This window comes from Oryctolagus cuniculus, chromosome 13 (assembly GCF_964237555.1).
Source record: "Oryctolagus cuniculus chromosome 13, mOryCun1.1, whole genome shotgun sequence".
NCBI lineage: Eukaryota > Metazoa > Chordata > Mammalia > Lagomorpha > Leporidae > Oryctolagus > Oryctolagus cuniculus.
The window spans coordinates 34,186,463-34,199,327 of NC_091444.1; the positions used below are offsets into that span (position 1 = coordinate 34,186,463).

The 12,865-nt window shown below is 43.3% G+C and overlaps 1 pseudogene; it reads left to right on the plus strand.

Moving 5' to 3' along the window:
- Positions 1–607: 607 nt before the first annotated feature.
- Positions 608–12,865, plus strand: part of LOC127483399 (Krueppel-like factor 5 pseudogene) — a 21,475-nt pseudogene continuing 9,217 nt past the window's right edge.

The window sequence follows — 12,865 nt, forward strand, 5'->3', positions numbered from 1 at the left end:
GGAGAATGGCCCAGGTCCTTGGGCCCTGCATCTGCATGAGAGACCAGGAGAAAGCACCCGGCTCCTGGCTTCAGATCGGCACAGCGTGCCAGCCGCAATGCACTGGCCGTAGCAGCCATTTGGGGGTGAACCAACGGAAAAAGGAAGACCTTTCTCTCTGTCCCTCTCTCTCTCTGTCTAACTCTGCCTGTCCAAAAAAAAAATTCTAACTCATTAAAATTTGCATGATTTTTGAAAAGTTATTATTTGTGTGGCCTTAGACAAGAATTTGTATATCTTCCTTTTCTCATCATAAACTATGAATTGATGAGTTAATATATGCAATATATTTAAAACAGTGCCAACCCTCGTGGGAGACCTGGAAGAAGATTCTGGCTCCTGGCTTCTGGCTTCAGATCAGCTCAGCTCCAGCCATTGTGACCATCTGGGGAGTGAAACAGCAAATGGAAAATCTGTTTCTCTCTCTCTCTCTCACACACACACACACACACTGCCTCTGCTTCTCTGTAGCTCTGCCTTTCAAATAAATAAATACATCTTAAAAAAAAAAAAACAGTGCCAAGCACAATGAAAGTGCTCAACAAATTATATCTGTAATTACCGAAACATGGCTTCACAAGGTAGGGTAAGATAATCACTTCCTTCATACTAAACATTATACTTTTATTAACTTTTTTAAAGATTTATTTATTTATTTATTTATTTGAAAGTAAGAGTTACACGGAGAGAGGAAAGGCAGAGAGAGAGAGAGAGAAAGAGGTCTTCCATCCACTGGTTCACTCCCCAGTGAACAGCTGGAGCTGCACTGATCCGAAGCCAGGAGCCAGGAGCTTCTTCTGGGTCTCCTATGTGGGTGCAGGGGCCCAAGGACTTGGGTCATCTTCTACTGCTATCCCAGGCCATAGCAGAGAGCTAGATCAGAAATGGAACAGCTGGGTCTCGAACCAGCGCCCATATGGGATGCCAGGCCAGGGCATTAACCCACTGCACCACAGCGCCAGCCCATATACTTTTATTAATTTAAGAATTCATTAGCTATTTTACAGTCTACTGGCACATGAAAGGAAGTCCAATGGTTCATCTTTGATGGTGTCCCATTGGCCAAAGCCCAGAGTTCCAATGAGAACAGAGAGGGGAATTAGTGAAGCCATTTTGCAAACTATCAGAGTAAACCAAAATCGGTTCTGATATTCAAGTTCTCAGAAACAGACATCCTGTGCAATGTTTTTCAGAAGTTTCTGGAGAAAGTACCCAACCAAAACAAGACAGTAAATCAAGAAAAAATAAGACTTGGAATCCAGAAAACAGGAGATCCATCTCAAAAGGAAATTCCAGAAAAATGTTTTTGGGAGATCAAAAGATGCTTTGTGGCAGACCTGGAGAGTAATAAGTTCAAAATCGAGCAGGTCAGAAGGGCTCCTAAAGAGACTTCTCCAGAAAGGTGAATTTGATAGAACACTTTAAGTGTTCCACCCCACTGAAAGGCGGTTTTGACAGTTGGGGAAAATGTTTGGGGTTAAAATGGTAAAAATATAAGTAGAAAGGCAAGTTAAAAATTAAAATTGTTTAAATCTAGTAAGAAGCAAAACATTGTGCAAGAAAGGAGAGGGATTTATTTTTGCCACCATTATAGCTCCAGTAATTTTGCTTTGCATTTATTTTGTTTATTTTTTTTTATTTTTTTTATTTTTTTGACAGGCAGAGTGGACAGAGAGAGAGACAGAGAGAAAGGTCTTCCTTTGCCGTTGGTTCACCCTCCAATGGCCGCCGCGGCCAGCGCGCTGCGGCCGGCGCACCGCGCTGATCCGATGGCAGGAGCCAGGAGCCAGGTGCTTTTCCTGGTCTCCCATGGGGTGCAGGGCCCAAGCACCTGGGCCATCCTCCACTGCACTCCCTGGCCACAGCAGAGGGCTGGCCTGGAAGAGGGGCAACCGGGACAGAATCCGGCGCCCCGACCGGGACTAGAACCCGGTGTGCCGGCGCCGCTAGGCGGAGGATTAGCCTACTGAGCCGCGGCGCCGGCCTGCTTTGCATTTATTTTGTAACCAGCAGATTGAAGAATTGGAATTTCAAATCATTGGGAAACAAACACAAAATTTTTAATCACTATTTTCATTCACACTCTGTCAACTCTTCCTTCCCTGCTCAATAGTAAATCCTTCAACACTTCAAGCAAGTACCATAATTTTCCAATTATTTTCACCTATTAAGACTCAGTGCCATCCTATTAATAACTCTGGACTATATCTGATTCAAAGTTTTCCCTGGAGAGGGCTTAGAGGGATTTAGCCTCTGGCTGGAGGGACCTGGAGCATGAAGGAAGACAATCTTTATTGTTACACTCCCCTCACTAGGTCCCCTTCATGGGGAGATGGAAGCATGTGATGGAGATAGCAGGTATTTGTTGACAACAAACACCTTCTTACTTACCTGGAGTCATTACAACTCTCTCTCTCTCTCTGGCCAACCTTGGCAGGTCACGTGAGCAGATGTCCGGATGACTCCTGTGAAGCTCACAAGTTGACTGGAGAACAGTGTAGGGGCCTCCTCCATACATGGTTTGCTGATGTGGGAAATCCTGCTCTAGCTCTGGCTCTTGTGTTTTTTTTTTTTTTTTTTTTTTTTGACAGGCAGAGTGGACAGTGAGAAAGAGAGACAGAGAGAAAGGTCTTCCTTTGCCGTTGGTTCACCCTCCAATGGCCGCCGCGGCTGGCACACCGCGCTGATCCCATGGCAGGAGCCAGGTGCTTATCCTGGTCTCCCATGGGGTGCAGGGCCCAAGCACTTGGGCCATCCTCCACTGCACTCCCTGGCCACAGCAGAGAGCTGACCTGGAAGAAGGGCAACCAGGACAGAATCCGGTGCCCCGACTGGGACTAGAACCCGGTGTGCTGGCGCCGCAAGGCGGAGGATTAGCCTAGTGAGCCACGGCGCCGGCCCCCTCCTGTCTCTTGTCACTTGTGGTTCATCCCCCACAGTGCCTTGCTTACAGGATCCTCTTATCCTATAGGTAGCCTGTTTTGGTGAACTATCAGCAAAGGGCTTAAGCTCGGTACCTTCTTCAGGTAACACTGAACCCACTAGAAACTTATGAACCCTGCCAGGTTAACCAATGTTTGTACAGGTCATGGTACTACCGGGGCCTCTTTGCTGAGCCGTGCTGTTCCTCTCTAATTCTTTTCCTTTACTCAGGTACTCAGATATAGATCAGGCAAGTCTGATGCCTGGAAAGTGAGTTGCCACTCTCTCTGCCTTGCAGCTGGCACACCCAGTCTTTACAAACAACTGCCTCAGGGGTTCTTTCATTTGATCTTGGAAAACGAAAAAGCAACCTCTGGTTTACCCTTGATAGGATGGGCAATCTTCTCTTGCCATGAACGCTATGTCTCCACAAGGACAGTGATTCTCATAGTCCTTATCTCTCTATCTCATGTGAACTGCCACATTCCCCTTTCTACCTCTCCATGGTGCACTAGTACAGTGATGAGTAATAACAGAGAAGTCCCACCTCCTGGAGAGAGATGTCTGGTAAAAAGTGGGATTCTTTGAGCCTCTTACTTTAATGTTGGAGTTTTGGTCATAATTCTCTGGCAACATGCTGTTACACCTTATCTCCTCGACTAAACTGGAATTCCTTGAAGGCAGAGGCCTTATGTTACTCTTCAATGTATCCCAGCACTTAGCATAGCAGCAGGCACGTAACAGACCCTCAATAAATGCAGAATGAATTAAATAGGAATGAAAGAATAATTTATAGGTAGAGAAATTGATGATTAATTGATAGAGAAAGAACAGAACAGAAAAGAAAAACTTCAAGCTTCTTGCAGTTTCCAGTGATATTGACAAAGAAGAACCACTACTGGTCTTCTGTGTTAATCTCAGCAGCTTGGGAGAGCAAGAACACAGTACTCAGAATTCCATTTAGGAGCTATCCTAGAACTGATAGCTTTTCATCCTCTTTAGTGCTTTTTCTTCTTCATTCTCTTAGACTTTTTTAACCTCAGAAATAATAGCATTAAAACTATATTAAGAAAAAGAAAATACTCTCTTTTTTCATCTACAATAACTTGATGGGGCAGGCATGGGGTGCATTGGTCAAGGCACCACCTGAGACATGTACTTCCTATACCAGCATGCATGGATTCAAATCCTGGCACCATTCCCTTTTCCAGATTCCTGCTAATGTATACCTGGAGAAGCAGCAGGTAATGGCTCAGGTACTTGGGTTCCTGCCACCCCTGTGGGAGAACCAGATTAAGTCCCAGGCTCCTGGCTTCAGCCTGGCACTGCCCTAGCTGTTGCAGTCATTTTGGGCATGAACTGGAGGATGGAAGATCTCTCTTTGTCTGTATCTGTTTCTCTGCCTTTAAAACAAATAAGAATTTAAAAAAATGAAATAATTGGATGTGGAATTATTTTAATAACTGTGGTTTTTTAAGAATCAAAGCTTTTTAAAATGTCAGTCATTCTGGGATGATATAAAATACCCTTCAACAAATAACTCAGAATTCTATCTTACAAATCCTTTCTAGAAATCCAGATCTAGAAAGGGATTTAAAAAAAAAAAAGGCTTGGCTTGACAACTGTAGAATATTATTTATTTCTTCTTAAGAACCACCTTCCCAAGAACATAATCCAATAGTGTTTCTGAGCATCTGATCCATGAAGAAGGACAAGAAATCAGGAAATGCCCCCAGTGACACTGCCTCCAACTCCCGTGAGATGAAACAAGTAACGCATTGGTTTCTTCATCTGGGAAATGAAGAAACTACAGTTCATGAATCAAGATGCCATCTACTTCTAACGGCTTATAGTATAAGATCTATTAGGTAAATCTAGGTGTTTCAGAGCCATGAAAAATCTGGTGATAATAAAAGCTTTTCCTTAAAGAGAAAATAATTTCCAAACCATATATGGTAGGCTAAATAATGCCTCCCAAAAAATGCCCATGCCCAATCCCTGAATCCTGTAAATATGTTACATCATATGGCAAAAGAGACTTTGCAGTTATGGACCTAACAATAGGGACATGGTCCTGAGTTATTGGGTGGCTCCAACCTAATTACAAGCCCGTTTTATTTCCAGATATCATATCTGAAGAAAACTTAATTATGAATAGATATATATGTTTTACTAGAAACTGTTTTTTGTATTACATTCTGTTTTATCAAAAAAGTAAAATATTTAAATTGTGCTACAGAGGAAAAAAAAAATTACAAGCCCAACAAAGTAGAATAATTTCTCCAGCTGGAATGACAGAGATGTTGGCAGAGGGAAAGTAAGATGGATTCAAAGGGCAAGAAGGACACAACAACCTACTAGAGGGAGTCATGCAGAAAACAGGAAGAAGGATGACTGCAGCCTCTAGGAGCAAAAGTGGCCTGGCTGATAGCAAGGAAACGGGGACCTAAGTTCTACAACTGCAGGGAACCAAGTCAGGCCATCAGCCCTTGGAAACAAATCCATCCCCAGAGACTTCTGACAAGCAGCCCTCCCGATATGATGGTTTCAGCCTGTGAGACTACTCAGAGCACAGAAACCAGCTGAGCCATGCCACCAGATTTCTGACCCACTGAAACTGTGAGATGCATTTGTGTTGTTGTAAACATCTATATTTGTGGCAATTTGTCATGGCAGCAGTTGAAAAGCAGTATGTCAAGTATATACTTTTATCATCAGCTTCACCCTGAATTAACTTTCTACTTGTTTCTGAAGAAGGAAAGAAAGGGGGAAGGGATGTTCTATCATTATCTAGAGGACAGATATTTGGCAGACCCCACCTTTTCTGCTTTTCATTAAATGCACATTAACAATACGCAAAAAATATCTCTGGGGCCAGCTCTGTGGTGTAATGTAGTAGGCTAAGCTTCTGCCTTTGGCACCAGCATCCCATGTGGGTGCCAGTTCATTTCCTAGCTGCTCCACTTTCAATCCAGTTCACTGCTTATAGCCTGGGAAAGCAGAGGAAGATGGCCGAAGTGCTTGGGCCTCTGCACCCACATAGGAGACCAGGAAGAAGCTCCTGGCTCCTGGCTTCAGGCCAGTCCAGCTGTGACCATTGTGGCCATTTGGAGAATGAACCAGCAGATGGAAGAACTTTCTCTCTGTCTCTCTCTCTCGTCTATAACTTTACCTCTCAAATAAATAAATAAAATCTTTTAAAGAAATCTGATATTTTCTTTCCTTTAAGTATTTATTGTCCAAAATTTTCAATAATAAAAATTCTGAAGTTCATGTTTAAGTTAAGAAATTTTAATTCAATTATTTTAAGGAAAAAAGAATGGTGTTTTGTTTTTCTTTTAAATTCTCCAATTTGGGGCCGATGCTGTGGTGCAGCGGGTTAACTCCTTGGCCTGGGGCACCAGCATCCCATATGGGCGCCAGTTTGAGGCTTGGCTGCTCCACTTCCAATCCAGCTCTCTGCTGTGGCCTGAGAAGGCAGTGGAGAATGGCCCAAGTCCTTGGGCCCCTGCACTCACATGGGGGACCTTGAGGGGGATCCTGGCTCCTGGCTTTGGATCAGCACGGCTCCAGCCATTGCGGCCAATTGGGGAGTGAACCATTGGATGGAGGACCTCTCTCTCTGCCTCTCCCCTCTCTGTAACTCTGACTTTCAAATAAATAGATCTTTAAAAAAAAAAAAATCTCCCATTTCTCCTGGACTGTTGGGACTAATGTAATCACATACAACTTCTGCTTTATAAAAAAACAAAAGGTGGGAATGTTAGTAAAATGGCGCAGTCTTATCTATGGCGCAATCTACACCGTGACACCATCCTAGTCTCTAGCCCCCCCACCATTGCTGGAAGCCAGGTAGCCATATGGCCTAACCACCCTTGTCAAGTTCCACCCCCACCCTAATGGGATTTGCTGCTTCTACCTCCCTGGCCACTCCCTGGCAAAGTTTTAAAGAACCTGTTCCTGAACACGTGGCTCTCTCTTTCTCCCCGTCTCCTGATCTCTCTCTCTCTGTCTATCTCTCTCAATCTCTCTCAATCTCTCAAGCTCTCCTCTCCCTCTTTTCCTTCTTTGTTCCTTCCCTCCAGTCTGTTGGGTTTCCCTCAATAAACTCTTTCCCTTAAAAAAAATAAAGTAAAACAAAATAAATAAATTCTCCAATTTCTTTACCCTTTTTTTTTATTATTTTGTGCCTTAATCAGAAGGAAGAGAAAGTGCTTTTATCATATTGGCAAACTTCTTGCTACTCTCATTAAGAAACTTTTAGCATTTTATTACAACTTCCTCTGGCTAAAGAATTATGCCTCAGTGAACGTATTCCATGACATCATTCCCTCCCAGAGCAGTGCTTATTCCTTACAGATCAATGACTGCGTACCAGACGCTGTGCTAAGTGCTGGATCCATGTTTTTCAAACTATGGGTCATGACCCATTGTTGGATTGTAAAACTAATTTAGTGGGTTGTGACCAGAACTTTTCTTAACGTAAAAAAGAATAGAACAGAAAACATCAGGGTATATTACATATAATAAAATACATTATTTTTTGTTAAGATTATACGTATTTCTTCTGTATATGCATCTAGGTACACCAAATAATAACATAAAAATATATTTGCTACTGTACATTATGGTTAGAAAATTAAGATTATACCTGTTGATCCTTCATCTCCTTTAATCCTTACAACTATACATATGGTAGGTACTATTGTTATCTTCAGCTTGTTGATAAGGAAACTAAAACTGAAACAGTTCAAGCAACATGCCCAGAGTCAATCCATTAATATACGATACAGTTGGGATTCAATTCTAATCTATTCATGCTCTTAAACATCCATTCCTTGTCCTTTACAGAGCTGAAAATGAATCGAGGATATATTCAAGTCATGTCAGTATCTCTTAATGAATAACCTAGTACAAAATATACACCCTCTAGACTACATTCATGTTCTAGACTATGATCAGCTCTACCTTCTGCCTTACGGAAACCACTTCATTTGCAACCACATTTAGGTTGAAGACTGATCGGTAACGTGAACATTCTGTTACCATATCACTCCAAAGCCTTTACAGAAATTGGATAGCCAGGAATGCCAACAAAGCCAATGAATTGACAATAGTGTATTTTCCCATGTTGCATTCAGAGCTTGTCATGGAGTTAGTGTCTGCATGGAACAAGACACGGGCTTCTCCCTCACTCTATCTTTCTTCCCTCCACTGCTACATTGAGCTTCTCAAACTACACTCCCAGCTCCCTCTTTCCATCCCTCTGCAGTGGTCAGACACACAGTGCCGCCCTCTCTCAGATTCCATCCAACTCAATATCCCATCACATACACAGAGAGAGAGATAGACAGATAGAGGGGAGAGGGAGAGGGAGAGGGAGGGGGAGGGGGAGAGGAGGGGAGGGGAGGAGAAGAGAGGAGAGGAGAGCAGAGGAGAGGAGAGGAAGGGAGGGAGGGAGGGGAGGGGAGGGGAGGAGAGGAGAGGAGAGGAGAGGAGAGGAGAGGAGAGGAGAGGAGAGGAGAGGAGAGGAGAGGAGAGGGAGACAGAAATGGAGATGTCATAATCCAAAAACCTTACTGGTATTTTTCAAAAACTGTACAAAAAAAATTTTTTTTGGACAGGCAGAGTGGACAGTGAGAGACAGAGACAGAGAGAAAGGTCTTCCTTTACCGTTGGTTCACCCTCCACTGCCCGCTGCGGCTGGCGCACTCTGGCCGGCACACCGCACTGATCTGAAGCCAGGAGCCAGGTGCTTCCTCCTGGTCTCCCATGCAGATGCAGGGCCCAAGGACTTGGGCCATCCTCCACTGCACTCCCAGGCCATAGCAGAGAGCTGGACTGGAAGAGGGGCAACCGGGACAGAATCTGGCACCCCGACCGGGACTAGAACCCGGGGTGCCGGCTCCGCAGGCGGAGGATTAGCCTATTGAGCCGCGGTGCCGGCCAATTGTACACATTCTTATAAAAAGCAAGCAATTCTCTAACAGTTCTCTTCTTGTCACTTTAGTGACTAACCCAACTTTATAAAGGCATCAGCCTCAAATGGAACAAACATGTACTGAGTCATTAAGTTACATTTCTACTTCCTTCCCACCATTTTTATCGATATAAAATATAAAAAATTAAAGGAATGTAATTTATTTTTGCTGATTTTCTTATTTTCCCTGCTTTTTTGAGGAAAGAAATGGGGAGGCATTTTACAAAGAAACTTCTGAGGCCGGCACCATGGTTCACCTGGCTAATCCTCCACCTGCAGCGCTGGCACCCCAGGTTCTAGTCCCAGTTGGGGTGCCAGATTCTGTCCTGGTAGCTCCTCTTCCAGTCCAGCTCTCTGCTGTGGCCCGGGAAGGCAGTGCAGGATGGCCCAAATGCTTGGGCCCTGCACCCGCATGGGAGACCAGAAGCAAGCACCTGGCTCCTGGCTTTGGATTGGCGCAGCGCGCCGGCCGTAACAGCCATTTTGGGGGGGTGAACCAACGGAAAAGGAAGACCTTTCTCTCTGTCTCTCTCTCTCTGTCTAACTTTGCCTATCAAAAAAGAAAAAAAGAAAAAAAAAGAAAGAAACTTCTGAGAATAGCTTGGAATTTTCCAAACTCTCAGCTGATAAATGATACGCTTTTTAATGGAGGTAAAACCAGCTCTTTCCCTGCACTATGTGGCAGATCAAACGGCTAGTTGGCTTTTCAAGTAGTTTTACAGATAAGGCCCAAGCTGATTAAAAATGATTGTAAAGTATCTGATTCCTGTCACAGTCCAATACTTGACTTCTGCCACTGTACAAGGTTTCAAGAAAAGTTAAAATCTTACTATGCAACCAGGCTTGGATCAAGGTGATCAGCTAGACTACTTCACCCTCCCAGTAATGCCAGTGAAAACCTGCACAGGAATAAAAACATCTACTCAAGGTTCAATGTTTAGCACTCAGACTCTATTCTTTTCATGGGGGATGGGGCTAACAGGAGACTATCAAGCTGCTTTTATATAACTCAGGAAGTCTTTGTTCAGAACCAGAGATAAGCTTAGTTCCACTGCAGAGCCAATGAGCCTTGCTGATGACAGGTTGGCTAATTTGGATTCCAGAACTCATCAACTCCTCCGCCTCGAAGTTCAGAACTGTAATCACTGAGTCTACTGTTAAAAACTAAAATAAAATAAAAGTCCTCAGAGGCTTCTCTCCTAAGCAAAGCAAAGCCAATCTTTGTGCAGAATGCCCCAAGAATGCCAGGTTGAAAGGCAAAGTCTCTTTCTGGATCTCAGGGCTTCAAAATCCCTGGGTATCCTGGAAACAGCCTAGAGTCCTCTTCAAGTGAATAGTTCAATCATTTTCACTGATACGATGCACAGTATTTAGCAAAGTATAAATCAATCAAACCTGTGTTCCAATTGACTAATAAGTTCAACCAAATCAGAGTAAGCCAGTTGGGAACAAAGACACATCCTTAGTGGAATTCAGATGGATGAATTTTCCAGATATGGGTGGAAACAAAACTGTCTGATATAAAACCAATGGAACATTTCTGGTAGCCAGACAGTCCATGACCACCAACCTTAAGAGCAATTGCTTCAGTTGCTGCTGCCAGAGGAATCCTCTGGTCATGCATTTCAGGGAGCTGCCACCCCCGAAGTACTGACTGTGCTCTGACCTCACCCTCAAGTACCTGGACCACTTCATTTGTTAAAAATACCCCAGCATTGTCCCAATTTATGAAAAAGCAGCAGTTGTAGCCAATGTTGATCTTGCAGAAGAAGCCAACAAATCAAGCAACAGAGTCTGGTCCATCAATCCAACTAACTAAAAGAACCTTCTGACTCCTGAGGGACAAGGGAACACACTTAAAGCCCTTGCTGGGGACCATCTGACCTGTTTTTTGCAAGATATTTCACCCACAAAAAGAGAGAGAGAGAGAGAATGTAGATACACATACAGTTCATCCTGCTAACCCTCTGCCTTCTTTTCTCAACCATGTACACACCATATGTGGATGAAAACAAGAAACACAGCCTTTCTTAAAGACAGGACTAAAACTCTAGCCTCACCCATCACCTATATCTTAACACACCCCTTATTCTTCTAAACATAAAGCATGACAGCTGAATCTGCCAGCAGGAAATTTCACCCTTCCCTGATCCTGGCAATGTTGAAAGAGCACTGCTTTCCCACTGATCTGATAGTCACTATTTGAATGATTATTCTAGATAAACACTACAAATAAAATTTCTCTCTATACTAGTAGCTATTCCATTTCTGGTTTTAATGGCATTCACCTTCTTCCCAATAAGCCATATTTCCCAAAGCCTGGAAAGTTCCAATCTTGTTCCAAATTTATATATTATTTTTCCATTATCTCAGGGCATCAATAATAATAATAACAGTTAAAGCATCTTCCTTCTCCTAGAAGATTCCTGGCCACTTCTTGTACTTTTCTGGCTCGGAATTCTCTGATGGGCTTATTTTTTTCTTCCTCCTCCTCCTCCTTAGTGGAAAATGTTACTTCTAACTGCTGGATTTAATTTAATTTAATTTAATTACAGCATTTTCCACACATGCCCACAGGCTCTTGGTAATAGTTGCATTTTTAATAAATCTAATATATAATAATGACTTTGTTTTTAATTTTCCACTGAGAGTTGGATCTTGAGTTGAATACAGAGCTCCAGACAGGGATGTCTGGTTCACTCCACGTGATTGGGTTTCAGGGAACCAAGGGGCTGCTAATTGGAAAATGGCTGTGCTTTCCTTCACCCTCTATCCCCACACACCTGTGTTTAATGTCCTCTGCAAGAATCCCATAGGGCATGAAATGACCAATTGTTTCAGGCAAAATGATCAAACTGGTTGTACAGGCACTCCTCGGACTGGACTATGAAAGGGAAAGTAAGGTATGTGAATAGGCCGCAGCCCAGACCATTATACAAAGAGATTTTTGTGGACAGCACTCCCTAGTGGTGGTCTTACCTAAGTGAGCTGCTCTCTACCTTTAGCCACAAGTCCCTAGTAGAAATCAGAGCTGTAATTAAACATAGTCCACAGTCAAAGGATGAGTCTCATGGCCACTGATCCCTCTTATGCAAAGGCCATTGTCAAACTCACCCAGATTTCCTTGTCCAGATTCAGTTAATTGAAACACATGGTATATTAACAATGCTTGAGTTTTGCTTCTTTGTCCTACCTAAGTGCTCTGCCGAGAGCTCAGCACCACAACATGTTCTCAATAATATATAGGATTGCTTTTGCTGGATATGACCATGTATCAGACACCATTCTAAGCACATTACCTGTAACGCATCATACAAGTTCCTCATGCTGCCATTCTATAGATGATGGAATGGAGAACTACTGCTCAAGTTTACTCTGCCAGTAAATGGCAAAACCGTCCATCTGTAAAGTCTAAGCTCTTAATCACTAGCTGTGCTCTCCAACTAAATCCCTAACCAGAAAAATCTTGAGCAAAGCCCTCACAAAGTGCTCTACATTCTTAACTCGGGCATCATCTTGGGATCAAATGTAGTAAGACCTGAGCTCTTCTAGCTAGTAACTGAGATCTGCTCATAAAAAAACTTCACTATAGGTGCCAAGCAGCTATGAGAGATTTGGGCAAGCAAGACAATCCAGAGGCATCCAAATGGAGTGAAAGAGTTTCTGCTACAATCTATCTCACTAGACCATCAGAGGGGACAACTTCTTCCAAAGATAGTAATGGGGAACAGCTCCATGGTGGCCTTGCACATATCCACATAGGATACGTAGGCCAAAGCTTGAGTCACAGTTCATTTAAGTCCTTGCTGAATGTCTCATGATCCTTCCAAAACAGGACAGCATGGGAGCCTCATGAGGTGGCGCTATAAGGCCATTGCCCACTTACCTCCCTGTCTACTCTAGGGAGCTACATGAGACAGTTTT